Source organism: Callithrix jacchus, chromosome 6, assembly GCF_049354715.1.
Source record: "Callithrix jacchus isolate 240 chromosome 6, calJac240_pri, whole genome shotgun sequence".
Classification (NCBI taxonomy): Eukaryota; Metazoa; Chordata; class Mammalia; order Primates; family Cebidae; genus Callithrix; species Callithrix jacchus.
The window spans coordinates 90,272,766-90,285,100 of NC_133507.1; the positions used below are offsets into that span (position 1 = coordinate 90,272,766).

The 12,335-nt window shown below is 34.9% G+C and overlaps 1 long non-coding RNA gene across 1 annotated transcript; it reads right to left on the reverse strand.

Annotated features, from left to right (window-relative positions):
* Positions 1-632: 632 nt before the first annotated feature.
* Positions 633-9,548, reverse strand: LOC144576759 (uncharacterized). Its single transcript, XR_013519224.1, has 3 exons — positions 9,385-9,548; positions 3,125-3,264; positions 633-741 (listed from the first exon to the last, which is right to left on the reverse strand). It is a non-coding gene; the product is annotated as an uncharacterized LOC144576759 (long non-coding RNA).
* Between the last annotated feature and the right edge of the window lie 2,787 nt (positions 9,549-12,335).

The following is a 12,335-nucleotide window of genomic DNA, read 5'->3' on the forward strand; positions in this document are numbered from 1 at the left end:
TCTCAGAGTTCTGGAGGCTGTGAAGTCCAAGATCAAAGTGCTGGCAAATTCAGTGTTTAGCAAGGGCTTACTTTCAGATTCATAGATGGCACTTTCTCTCTGTGTCCTCCCATTGTGGAAGGGATAAATGAGCTCCCTTTGCCTCTTTTATAAGAAAACTTATCTCAATCATGATACTGTGTTTGCAAACATACTCTAATTTCAGTTTTTAACTACTACAAATCTTAATCTAATTAAAATCTTTATACATAGTTACTGGTAGGCTCTGATTATTTATGCCATAGCATTTGAATGTTATTGATTATTTTGGAACTTGGGGTATTTAAAGTCAGGTATTATTTTCTGCAAAGAGTTTTTCAGCATTCTTTCTGGGCAAAATTGATTGCTCTTGTTTTTGTGACTCCTTTGTACTCAATGCACCTCTAGTGCTTTCTTGAACTTACATTTTATCACCACTCTTTTTGAGGATCATAGCTATTTTTTGTTTAAGTAAGTAAAGGTTAATGTGATATAGCATTTTTTTCTTTACTTTAAATAAATCATTGTATAGTTAATAATTTTTAAAGAAATTAAACTTTTGTATCTTTTAGCTAACTCAATAAAAATAACACTTAACATTTATTGAATACTTGCCATGGGCCTTGCATGCGGTTAATGAGAACCTTGCCCAAGACTGCAAGATTAAGGATTGAGCCTGAATTTTGATCTCAAGAAATTGGATTGCAGATGTCTTGGTCTAAACTGTAAGAAAACAATAAAGATATAACACAAAGTTTTAAACATAACAGGAAATGCTTGTGCTATAGAAATGGTATTATGCAGTAGTAAGGAGCACATAAGTGAATTCTAATAGTATTGTATTCACATCCCACTTGTAATATTTAATACTCATGAGAATTTGGGAAATGTGTTTAAACTCTCCAAGATTTCACTTTTCTCATTTGTTCAAGAGTTAAGAAAAAAAACTCGACATGTTTTTGTGGACATTAAATTAAATAAGGAGTACATTATGTTTAATACAGCATATGCCACATAGCAAATGTTCTCTGAATAGTAGCTACATTTTAGTTCTGCTCATTTTGGTGACATAAAAGCACCCAAAGTTCTGTGTCCATCAGCCATATACCATGACTAAATATTGATTGCAAAGGAAGAAAACAAATGACAATTTTGTAGCATTCCTAATTACAGCTTGAAGTGACCTTGATATTCTTTTTTTTTTTTTGAGATGGAATTTCACTCTTGTTACCCAGGCTGAAGTGCATTGGCATGATCTCAGCTCACTGCAACCTCCGCCTCCTGCGTTCAAGCAATTCTCCTGCCTTAGCCTCCCGAGTAGCTGGGACTACAGGTGGGCACTACCATGCCCAGCTAATTTTTGTATTTTTAGTAGAGATGGGGTTTCACCTTGTTGACCAGGATGGTCTCAATCTCTTGACCTCATGATCCACCCGCCTCAGCCTCCCAAAGTGCTGGGATTACAGGCATGAGCCACCGCACCCGGCCTGAACTTGATATTCTTTAAGGATAAATGGCATGGACTTTATACTGCATTTTATGTCTCTACATTATCAAGCATAATGCTATATGTGTAGTAGAAATGTATAAAATAATTACTGTGTTTACATAATATCATTGCCAATATCCATTCCTTAGGGAGGATGTTGTGAAAGGAAAATAAATCTTGGGGCCCCCAAATCACTAAGTTAAAGGGAAAAGTCAAGCTGGGAACTGCTTAGGGGCAAACTAACCTCCCATTCTACTCAAAGTCATCTCTCTGCTCACTGAGATAAATACCTGTTTGCCTCCTTTAAAGAGGAGATCAGAAACTCAAAAGAATGTAACCATTTGTCTCTTATCTACATTTTATCTGGAAATACCTTCCCGGCTTTGAGTTGTTCCACCTTTCCAGACCAAACTCATGTTTATCTTACATATGTTGATTAATGTCTCACATCTCCCTAAAATGTACAAAATTAAATTGTGCTCGGAACACCTTGGACACACATCCTCAGGACATCCTGAGGCTGTGTCAGGGGCGTGCATCCTCAAATATGGCGAAAAAAACCAATCATGGCAAAAAAAAATTTAGAAACCTCAGTTTCTAAAATAACTGAGATCTGTCTCAGATTTTCAGGGTTTACAATGTCAAAAGCTTTATCAGGTCTGAAATATTATTTTTATTAATAAACAACAAATTCAAGTCTTTAATTCACTCATAACCCATATTCTCTCATTCATCAACTTTTTTTTCTTTCTATTTTTCAGTTTTTATACATAGACATAAATATTTTTACATACTCTCCACCAATGATAAATAGAATGTTTAAAAATCAGATCAATTTTTCAGTAAAAGTTTATATTGTGCTATATTAGTACTATGATAATACTGTGTTATTGATTCTTCTTTTTTGTCTTTCATCATCCTTCTTCCTTATTCAAGTGACTCAGAGTTAAGAGACAGTACTGAGCATATGTCACGTATATGCTGCTTCTCTATTATTCTTCTACTCCATGTTAATGTTTTTTTTTATTCCCCCAACCCTTAAGAGAAAAAAAATGTTCAATAGTTCTGGTAAAAATGAATCTATTTACTTTGCATTTTGTAAAAAATTTTTTAAATTTTATAATTTCTACAAAGAGATGATCAACTCTGGATTATAAAAACATGTCCTATATTGACAGAATTTATAACATTCATGGTTTTATGACATAGGACAAATAAAATTTAATTCTTAAACTTATCCATCTAAAAACTTAATTAATTAAGTTTTCAATGATCAGCTACCCGAATAAACAGAATAGAGTTTAAGGAAAAGAAACTAGGTATGATACAAGGAGTACATAATATGTTATTTTCATGCTCAAACACCACCATGCTCAAAATTATGTAGCTTTGAAAATATATATAATGCTTAAATCCTGCTGCTTTTGAAATTAACCATACTAAGCACTCATTCGTGTGATTAATGCAATCATCAGACTCTGGGGCTACTGAATTAATGTATTTATCTGTTTCTATATTCTTTTGTGACAGCGATTTAGATTGTGATATTTTTTAAAAGTTTATCAAAATCGAACTGTCAACAGGTGGAGGAGAAAAATAATAAGCACAGGCACATACTATCTGGAAATTACTGCCAATGTCTCACTCTCAGTTGGAGAAATTCACTGATATTTCCAGTGCACTGAATAGAAAAGCTGCAATCACAGTTGTATTCTGCCAAGAGCAATGGAGCTGTTAGTTCCTTTGAATGAGTGAACCTAAAAAACAAGTTAAGTAAAATGATTACCTTCTGTTTTAGCTTGTCAAGATTACCAAAGTGCTCATTTCCAATGATATTTGGTGGAGTTTCATCCCACCCACTTCAGAGGGGTCCAAATTCTATTGAAATGCTAATGAAGCTAATTAGGTTATTTCAATTTGAACTTCTTTTGTCTTTTAGTTTAAACTCCTCCTATCTGAGATTCTGATTTCATTTGCTTGTTTATTGTTTGTCAAGTTTATATATTGCTATATCCCCAGAGGAGAAATTAGGGATAGAAAAAAAATGTGAAATAATGTGCCTAGTTTTTTCAAAGTGATGAATTCCTTTCAGATTTTGATTCCACCTGGATGGCTGTGAATTTGTGTGCATTTGTGTGCATCAGGATGTAAAGTCTAAACAAGTAACAGAAGGGCTGTCAAAGGATTATCATTTCAAAGTTAGATGTGGCAGAAGGCAATCCCTGCAGATTCTGGGAATAGTGAGGCTGGGGCTATATTTAGGGAGTAGAACCAGTAAGTAAGCAGAAGGAGGCTTTGGATGAAGGTTAATTTTTCTATTTAGGAGCGATAATGTCATTTGAGACAGGTGAGATTTTGTGTGTGTGTGGTTACATTCATTTCATTTTCCACTTTTTTTTCTTTTATATAATGTACTTTTTATACAGGCATAAAACCTACAAAGGACAGTAAGAAGTATTAAAAGAAAAACTTCAGACAAGATAAATCTAACAGTTTATTTGATCATTAAATGATTCATGATGCAGGTAGCATTTAAAACCAAAAGAGGTTCAGAATGCCCCACTTCAGTGTGAGCAGAGGACTTGCATAGGCTGGATACAGAAGTGAGGTAATTACTTCATTAGCTAGAGCTAGGCCTTTGCCTTAGTTGAGTATGATCCAATTGAAAGTTCCTACTTTAAGGTTAATTAGCAGATTCTGATTGGTTAAGCTTATGTCTTCACACCCAGGCTTCAGTATGTTTGTAGGAATCCAAAGTGCTAGAGGAATCTCAGCCTAATGACCTCCTAATTAAAAATTTTAATGGGAAGACTAACTTTCGGGTAATATTTCAGATAACAGCAACCCAGGAAGCCTCTGTTATCACAGGTCTGTGCCTAATTCCACACCAATCCTAAGTTTAGAATATTCAGGTGTGGAAGAAAATGATGTGGCTTGTTGGGAAGATGACTTCTAGATCCAAGATCTTAGAATCCTAGGTTCTATGTTGTAGGACATCAGCTAACGGTGTCAAATTCTGTTAGAAGCATGTGAACCAAAGCAACTCCGTCTTTAATAGGGGCTAGGTAAAATGAGGCTGAGACCTCTGGGCTACATTCCCAGATGGTTAAGGCATTATAGAATGAGATGGGAGGTCAGCACAAGATACAGGTCCTAAAGATGTTGCTGATAAAACAGCTTGCAGCAAAGAAGTCTGCAATATCCCACCAAAATCAAGATGGTGACAAGTGGGAGAGAGATCCAAGATGGCTGATCACTAACAGCTCAGGATTGTAGCTCCCAGTGAAAGCTCAGAGAACGAGAGGACACCACATTTTCAGATGAATTTTCATCGCTCACGAACCAGCAGATTTCTAGTGGAGGAGCCCCATGGGTCGCCAGCGTGACTCTTGTGGCCAGCGCAGCAGTTTTGCTGGCGTCTTGGCGCGGCAGCTCTTCATGCAGAGTAAACGGAACTGGTTCCCTTACTGACCAGTGTTTGGAGCTCGGGGAAGGCAGAGACGCTTGTTGCGGACTTAAGAAAGAAGCCAGACCAGAGATTCCTGGGCAGAAGAGCACCATCAGTCTTATCGCTGCTATTTTGGCCGCTGCAGTGGGTTGCTTGAATCCCAGCACTAGGAATCAATAAATTGGACATCGACTCAGAAACCTAATTAGAAAGGCGGTAATTGTAAAGACGACAGATGGATAAATTTATAATAAAGGGAAAAAAACAGCCTAAGAAGGCCAAGCATACCCAAAATCAGAACCCCTCTCCCTCTACAGGGGATTGCAGTTCCTCATCAGCAACGGAACAACCCCGGATGGAAAAGAACTGTGTTCCATTATCAGAAGTAGGCTTCAGAAGGTGGATGATAAGAAACTTCTGGGAATTAAAAGAACTTGTTCTAACCCAATGTAAAGAAACTAAGAACTCTGAAAAAAGGTTTGATGAAATGCTGAAAAGAATAGACAATATAGAAAGGAATATTAATGAACTAACAGAGTTGAAAAATACAACATGAGAACTTAGTGAAATATGCACAAATTTAAATAGTAGAATGGATCAAGCAGAAGAAAGGATATCAGAGGTCGAAGACCAACTTAATGAAATAAAATGACAAGACAAGAATAGAGAAAAAAGGATGAAAAGGAATGAGCAAAGTCTCCAAGAAATATGGGACTATGTGAAAAGACCCAATCTACATTTGCTTGGTGTACCTGAATGTGATGGAGAGAATGAATCCAAGCTGGAAAACACTTTTCAGGATACTATCCAGGAAAATTTTCCCAATCTAGCAAAGCAGGATGCTATTCAACCCCAGGTAATACAGAGAATACCACAAAGATATTCTTCAAGAAGAGCAACCCCAAGGCACATAATCGTTAGATTCACCAGGATTGAAATGAAGGAGAAAATACTAAGGGCAGCCAGAGAGAAAGGTCAGGTTACCCACAAAGGGAAGCCTATCAGACTTACAGCAGATCTCTCAGCACAAACCCTACAAGCCAGAAGAGAGTGGAGGCCAATATTCAACATACTTAAAGAACAGAACTTTCAGCCTAGAATCTCATATCCTGCCAAACTAAGCTTCACAATTGAAGGAAAAATAAAATATTTTATGAACAAGCAAGTACTCCGAGATTTTATTACCACCAGGCCTGCTTTACAAGAACTTCTGAAAGAAGCATTATACATAGAAAGGAACAACCAGTATGAGCCTTTCTAAAAATATACCAAAAAGTAAAGACCATCAACATAAAGAAGTTACATCAACGAATGGATAAAATAGCCAGTTAACATCAGATGGCAGTAACCCTAAATTTAAATCGACTAAATCACCCAATCAAAAGATACAGCCAAAACCTAACAGTATATCCAAAGATACACAAAGACTCAAAACAAAGAGTTGGAGAAAAATTTACCAACCAAATGGAGAGCAAAAATAAATAAAGAGAGAAAAAGCAGGAGTTGTAATTCTCACATTTGATAAAATAGATTTTAAAGCAACAAAGATACAGTGGTAAAAGGATCAATGCAACAATAAGAGATCTTAATACCCAGATACATAAGACCCATAACGAGATTTAGACTCAACGAGACAGAAAATTAGTAAGGATATCCAGGACTTCAACTCAGATCCGGAACAAGTAAACTCAACAAATATTTACAGAGTTCTCCATTTTAAATACACAAAATATTAATCGGCCATTATTAATACCCATTTTTAGAATGAAGCAATATTCCTGTTCTCTCCTTCTTTTTCTTCCTCTTTCTTCCTCTCCTTCTCTCCTTTTTTTACTTTTCAACATCCTAGTTCCTCACCTCTACTCAATAACATTCCTCTGAACACCTAATTCCTTGTGATACTCCCATCCCACTGAAACCTCCAATCCATTTAAAAAAAAAAAAAAAAAGATGGTGACAAGTAACCTCTGGTCATCCTCACTGCAACACTCCCACCAGTGTTGTTTCAATTTACAAATACCATGGCAACAACAGAAAGTTACTCTAGATGGTCTAGAAAGGGGAGGCATAAATAATTCACCCTTTGTTTAGCAGATAATTGAGAAATAACTATAAAAATGGGCAACCCGCAGCCCTCAGGGCTGCTCTGTCTATGGAGCAGCCATTCTTTTATTCCTTTACTTTCCTAAAAAACTTGCTTTCACTTTATTCTAGATTCACCCTGAATTATTTCTTGCACGAGATCTGAGAACCCTCTCTTGGGATCTGGATTGGGACCCCTTTCCTCTAGCAATTCCAGGACATGTTTATACTATCTTTCAGTGTCATAATGTCATCCAAAAGAGATCAAATAAAGAACTATTAAAATTGAGATAATCTCATAAGGTGAGTGGATATGAGATTTTTTAACTGTGTTTTCATATGCCATATGCTGAAATAAGTATACGGAGAGAGAAAGAGAAGGGGGAAATTTTAAAGTATAGAATCCATTTAAAGAAAATAAAATATTTAAATAGATTAAATAAAACATTTTATTTAAGAACCTACAACAACAAATGGAAAGAAGTCCTATGATGCTCCTGGATAGAAATCCACAAAGTCACTCACATTCTAGAACTTCTAAGATTTCTACTTAGATTGAAAAAAATAAAATGTTGATAAACAGCAAGGGTCATGGTATGGATAGATCGCTTCATGTGTGTTTGATAGAGTTTAAGTCAGCTCAAGGAAAGCTAGTTCAATTATAGTTGCTAGGAAAAAGGTCATGATTATTGATTCAAAAATGTTGGAGAAATCTGACCTAGAGAAATGACAGCATCAGGTAGAATAATATTGAATATTATAAGAATTATGGTAGTATAGACATTTTTGTAACAACAGAAGCAATAATGTACATCACAAAGAGTTTGAATAGATAATATCTACTCTAATGAATGTGGGATAGCAAAAGTAATGCTCTACATGTTATATCCTGGAAAGAATGTGTGTGCACATGTGTGTATGTAAAATGTATATAAAAATTATAAACCATAAAGGAACATTTCTAACGTTACTATGCATAACCTCTCATAAGTTGGCTGAATGAGATTTAGCTGATATGTGTAATAAAAATATAAAATTTCCATTTGTTTCATAGGGAGAAATTTCTGCATCAGTGGAAAACAAAGCATTGTCTAAGCACGCATAGAATTGGTCATCCAATTCAGGCTTTATCTTGCTTTAGAGCTAGCTATAGAGCTCTAAGTTATAGAGATTGGTAACAATAGAAAATCCTGTGTACAGATATACTAATTCGGTGCTGTAAAAGTTCAGTGTAATTCCTCCTCCCAATGTAGAAGCCACTTTGCTTCCATTTTGCACATTCACTTCCATATTCCTGATCTGTGAATATTTGTATATTTGGAATTCACCTTTGAATGGGTTAACAAATATTCAGTTTTCTCATCAATAATGAGTTATGTAAGTGCTTTAACATATGTTACCATTATATCTATATGAGAGTCAACTTTATTAAAAATTATTCTTTAATGGACTTTTTTCAAAATGGGGATCATAGGAGACATATACTTAACATGCACATTTTGACACATATAATTTAAGCATTATAGAGAAAGATTAATAATTTTGTATGCCAAGTTGTGGTGCAACAGAAGAAAGAAAATCTTTTAAGTTTTCATTTTCACTTTCCATTATATCAATTTTTATATTTGACTTTTTGCATCTTTTTGCATGTGATATTTTTATAATAAAAAGTAAAAACAAAATATAACAAATAGCAGTGAATGATATCATGGATAATACCTACCTAAGGAAGAGATTTTCTTTTTTTTTTTTTTTTGTAACCCACATTTGAATGTAGTGGTGAGATCTTGGCTCACTGAGGTGGCTTAGGCCTATCATATCAGCACTTTGGGAGGCCAAGGCAGGCAGATCACCTGAGACCAGGAGTTTGAGACCAGCCTGCCCAACATGGTGAAACCCTGTCTCCACTAAAAATACAAATATTAGCTGGGCATGGTGGTGCATGCCTGTAATCTCAGCTACTCGGGAGGCTGAGGCAGGAGAATTACTTGAACCCGGGAGGCAGAGTTTGCAGTCAGCCAAGATCGCCCACTGCACTCCAGACTGGGTGACAGAGTGAGACTCTGTCTCAAAAAAACAAAAACAACAACAAAAAATTATTCTTCTCAATATCTAGTGAATAAAATGTATTGAACAATGTATTAAGTTTCTTAATAATAATGAAAATGTAGAAGAAAATGCACCAATGTTTATCATCACTCACAGATAAGACAAAAATAGTCTCAGTTTATATGAAACATTGCTTATCCACACTTCCCAGTTTGATCAAAGCTAGGGCTGTAACAATTACCCAAGGTTTGGTCTTATCAGTATAGTACAATCTCAAACATTTGAAGACAATGCCCACCTGTCAATATTTTCTAAATATCTTTATCTCTGCTATATTCTTGTGGTTCACAGTTACTCTAGAGTGTTCAAAGACAAAACCATGTTAACATTTATTTATTGTATTGCAATTTTAGTTATAATAGCAAGTTGTCCTTTGCTTGATACTTCCAAGAACAATCTGAAAATAAAGGTTGACAATTTATTTGTAATATTTGTCATTTGTAATATTAAACCAAAGTTATAAAAATAGTAGTATCTCTGTTTGAAAGAAGGATGTTCCCATCCACTAAAATCCATACCCACATTTCTCCCCAAGAACTTCCTCATTCATTTGTTTAATAATTAACATATTTACTTCTTAAACAAATACATATTGACCACTTCCTATGTATCAAACATTAGTTAAGGCATTGGAATTAGAGAGACAGACAAAACAAGACTCTTGTTCTTCTATTCCCATTACAAAGCATAAGATTCAAGATTCTTTCTAACCTATTACTTCTCCAATCTCAGTATGATTCCAGGGACTTGAACTTTCTGTTTCTCCTGATTGGAACACTTTCTGTCCATATTGTTAATAAGAAATTAGTTTCTTTTCTGTTCTCAATTTAAACGTAATCTCCTTAAAAAGTTAGCCCTTACCCACCATCCTTGATACACCAGTCCATGGGCACTTTGTATGCCATTGTATTTAATCTTCTTTTTAAAAATTTATTTATTATACTTTAGGTTCTGGAGTACATGTGCAGATCTTGCAGATTTGTTACATAGGTATACATGTGCCATGGTGGTGGTTTGCTGCATCCATCTCCCCATCATCTACATTAGGTGTCCCTCCTAATTCTATCCCTCCCCAATTCCCCCACCTCCTGCTATTCCTCCCCTAGCCCCCGACCCCCCAGGCCCTGGTGTGTGATGTTCCTCTCCCCGTGTCCATGTGTTCTCATTGTTCAATACCCACTTATGAGTGAGAACATACATGTTTGTTTTTTTTATCTTGTGTCAGTTTGCTGAGAATGATGGTTTTCAGTTTCATCCATGTCCCTGCAAAGGACATGAACTCACCCTTTTTTATGGCTGCATAGTATTCCGTGGTGTATATTTGTCACATTTTCTTTACCCAGTCTATCATTGATGGACATTTGGGTTGGTTCCAAGTCTTTGCTATTATGAACAGTGCCACAATAAACATACGTCTGCATGTGTCTTTATAATGGAATGATTTATAATCCTTTGGGTATATACCCAGTAATGGGATTGCTGGGTCAAATGGTATTTCTGGTTCTAGATCCTTGAGGAATTGCCATACTGTCTTTCACAATGGTTGAACTAATTTACACTCCTATCAAAAGTACAAAAACACATCCTTTCCAGCACCTGTTGTCTCATGATTTTTTTAATGATCACTATTCTAACTGGTGTGAGGTAGTATCTCAATGTGGTTTTGATTTGCATTTCTCTAATGACCAGTGGTAATGAGCTTTTTTCATTTGTTTGTTGGCCGCATAAATGTCTTCTTTCGAAAAGTGTCTGCGCATATTCTTTACTCTATTGATAGTTTCTTTTGCTGTGCAGAGTATTTTATCTTTTTGAATGCCTTTTTTTTTCAACTGAATTATTTCATGGACATATTTCCTTTTACATTTTAATTATTGACTTGTGGAGATTACATTTTGGTGGAGAAGATGAGTGAATGATATCTCTATATCTAGTTTAGTATATCTACCTAGTATATCTCTATCTCTATCTTGATCATCTACATCTATATCCTTTCCATAGCTATAACTTTTTAAAAAGTAGTCAACCAAGGGTGAAACTACAGCAGTGATTTCTAAAATGTTTTCCTGTACTAACTATGCCTATGAACTCATACAAAATTTGAATTAGAACTCTGGAGGTGGGTCTTAGCAATTTGTGTGTCACAGTGACTTCCACGTGATTCTGGGGCATAATAAAATTTGAGGACTATTGGAAGAAACATTGTGCATGTTGCAACAAATAAGCTGCACCTCATTTCTTGTGATGAGTGTAGTCCAATTTTTTAGATTAACATTCTATGACTGAAGACATTTTTGTCTTCCCTGTACTTTCTTTCTTTACCATAGTCCCTTTAGCCTGTATTAGATAACCGGTCAGCAGTTTCTACTACATAAGCCAAAAAAAAGTAGGAGAAGAGGTTTGAAAAGTCAACAGACTTGCAGATTATCAGACTAGGACATTCTGTGGACTTTGATGCAAGTGAATTGATTTTTCAGTCTACTGAGCTCTGTTCAGGTAAACTGGTTATTTTTACTTAGACCTTGAGGCCATTGTGTCAGAGACAAAAATCATCCTAGATACTTGACATTTTTATGTTTGAGTGATTTTGAGTATTTTTACACTTTATTTTATAAAATATATTTTAAGAGCTTAATGCCCAGTCAAAAATGATTTAAGACTGACATTGAAACATCTTTTTCAGTGCAGAAGCAACACATTTATACTAGAAATCAAAAAAAAGAGAAAAATGCATAATGCAAAAAAAAAAATCTGCCATTAGCTGTGTCATTAACTTTGAACAGATTACTTAAACTTTTATCAGGGATGTTTATTTAATTTTCTTATTTTTTTTCTTTGAAAATAAAAGTGTTTTAGTTAGAGTAAGATAATCCCAAACCTCTTTAGCCTTTCAGATAGAGAACTATTTAGCTAGCTATATATACCTATGTAATTTTGCATGTTAAGCATATTTTAGATGTCTAGAACTGGAGGTAAAAGATAATTCTACAAGACCATTTTAATTTTAAATTAATAAATAATTTTAAAATAAAATATTCATTTGAAATGAATAAATTATATAGCATTTTATGAATTTAGCATATTATTTAATTAAACAAAAAATTTGTTTCCAATTTTCTATAGAACAATAATTAGATGATGTCCAATCAATTCCAAGGTGTTGACTTTATAGATCAAAATAAATGTTGATAT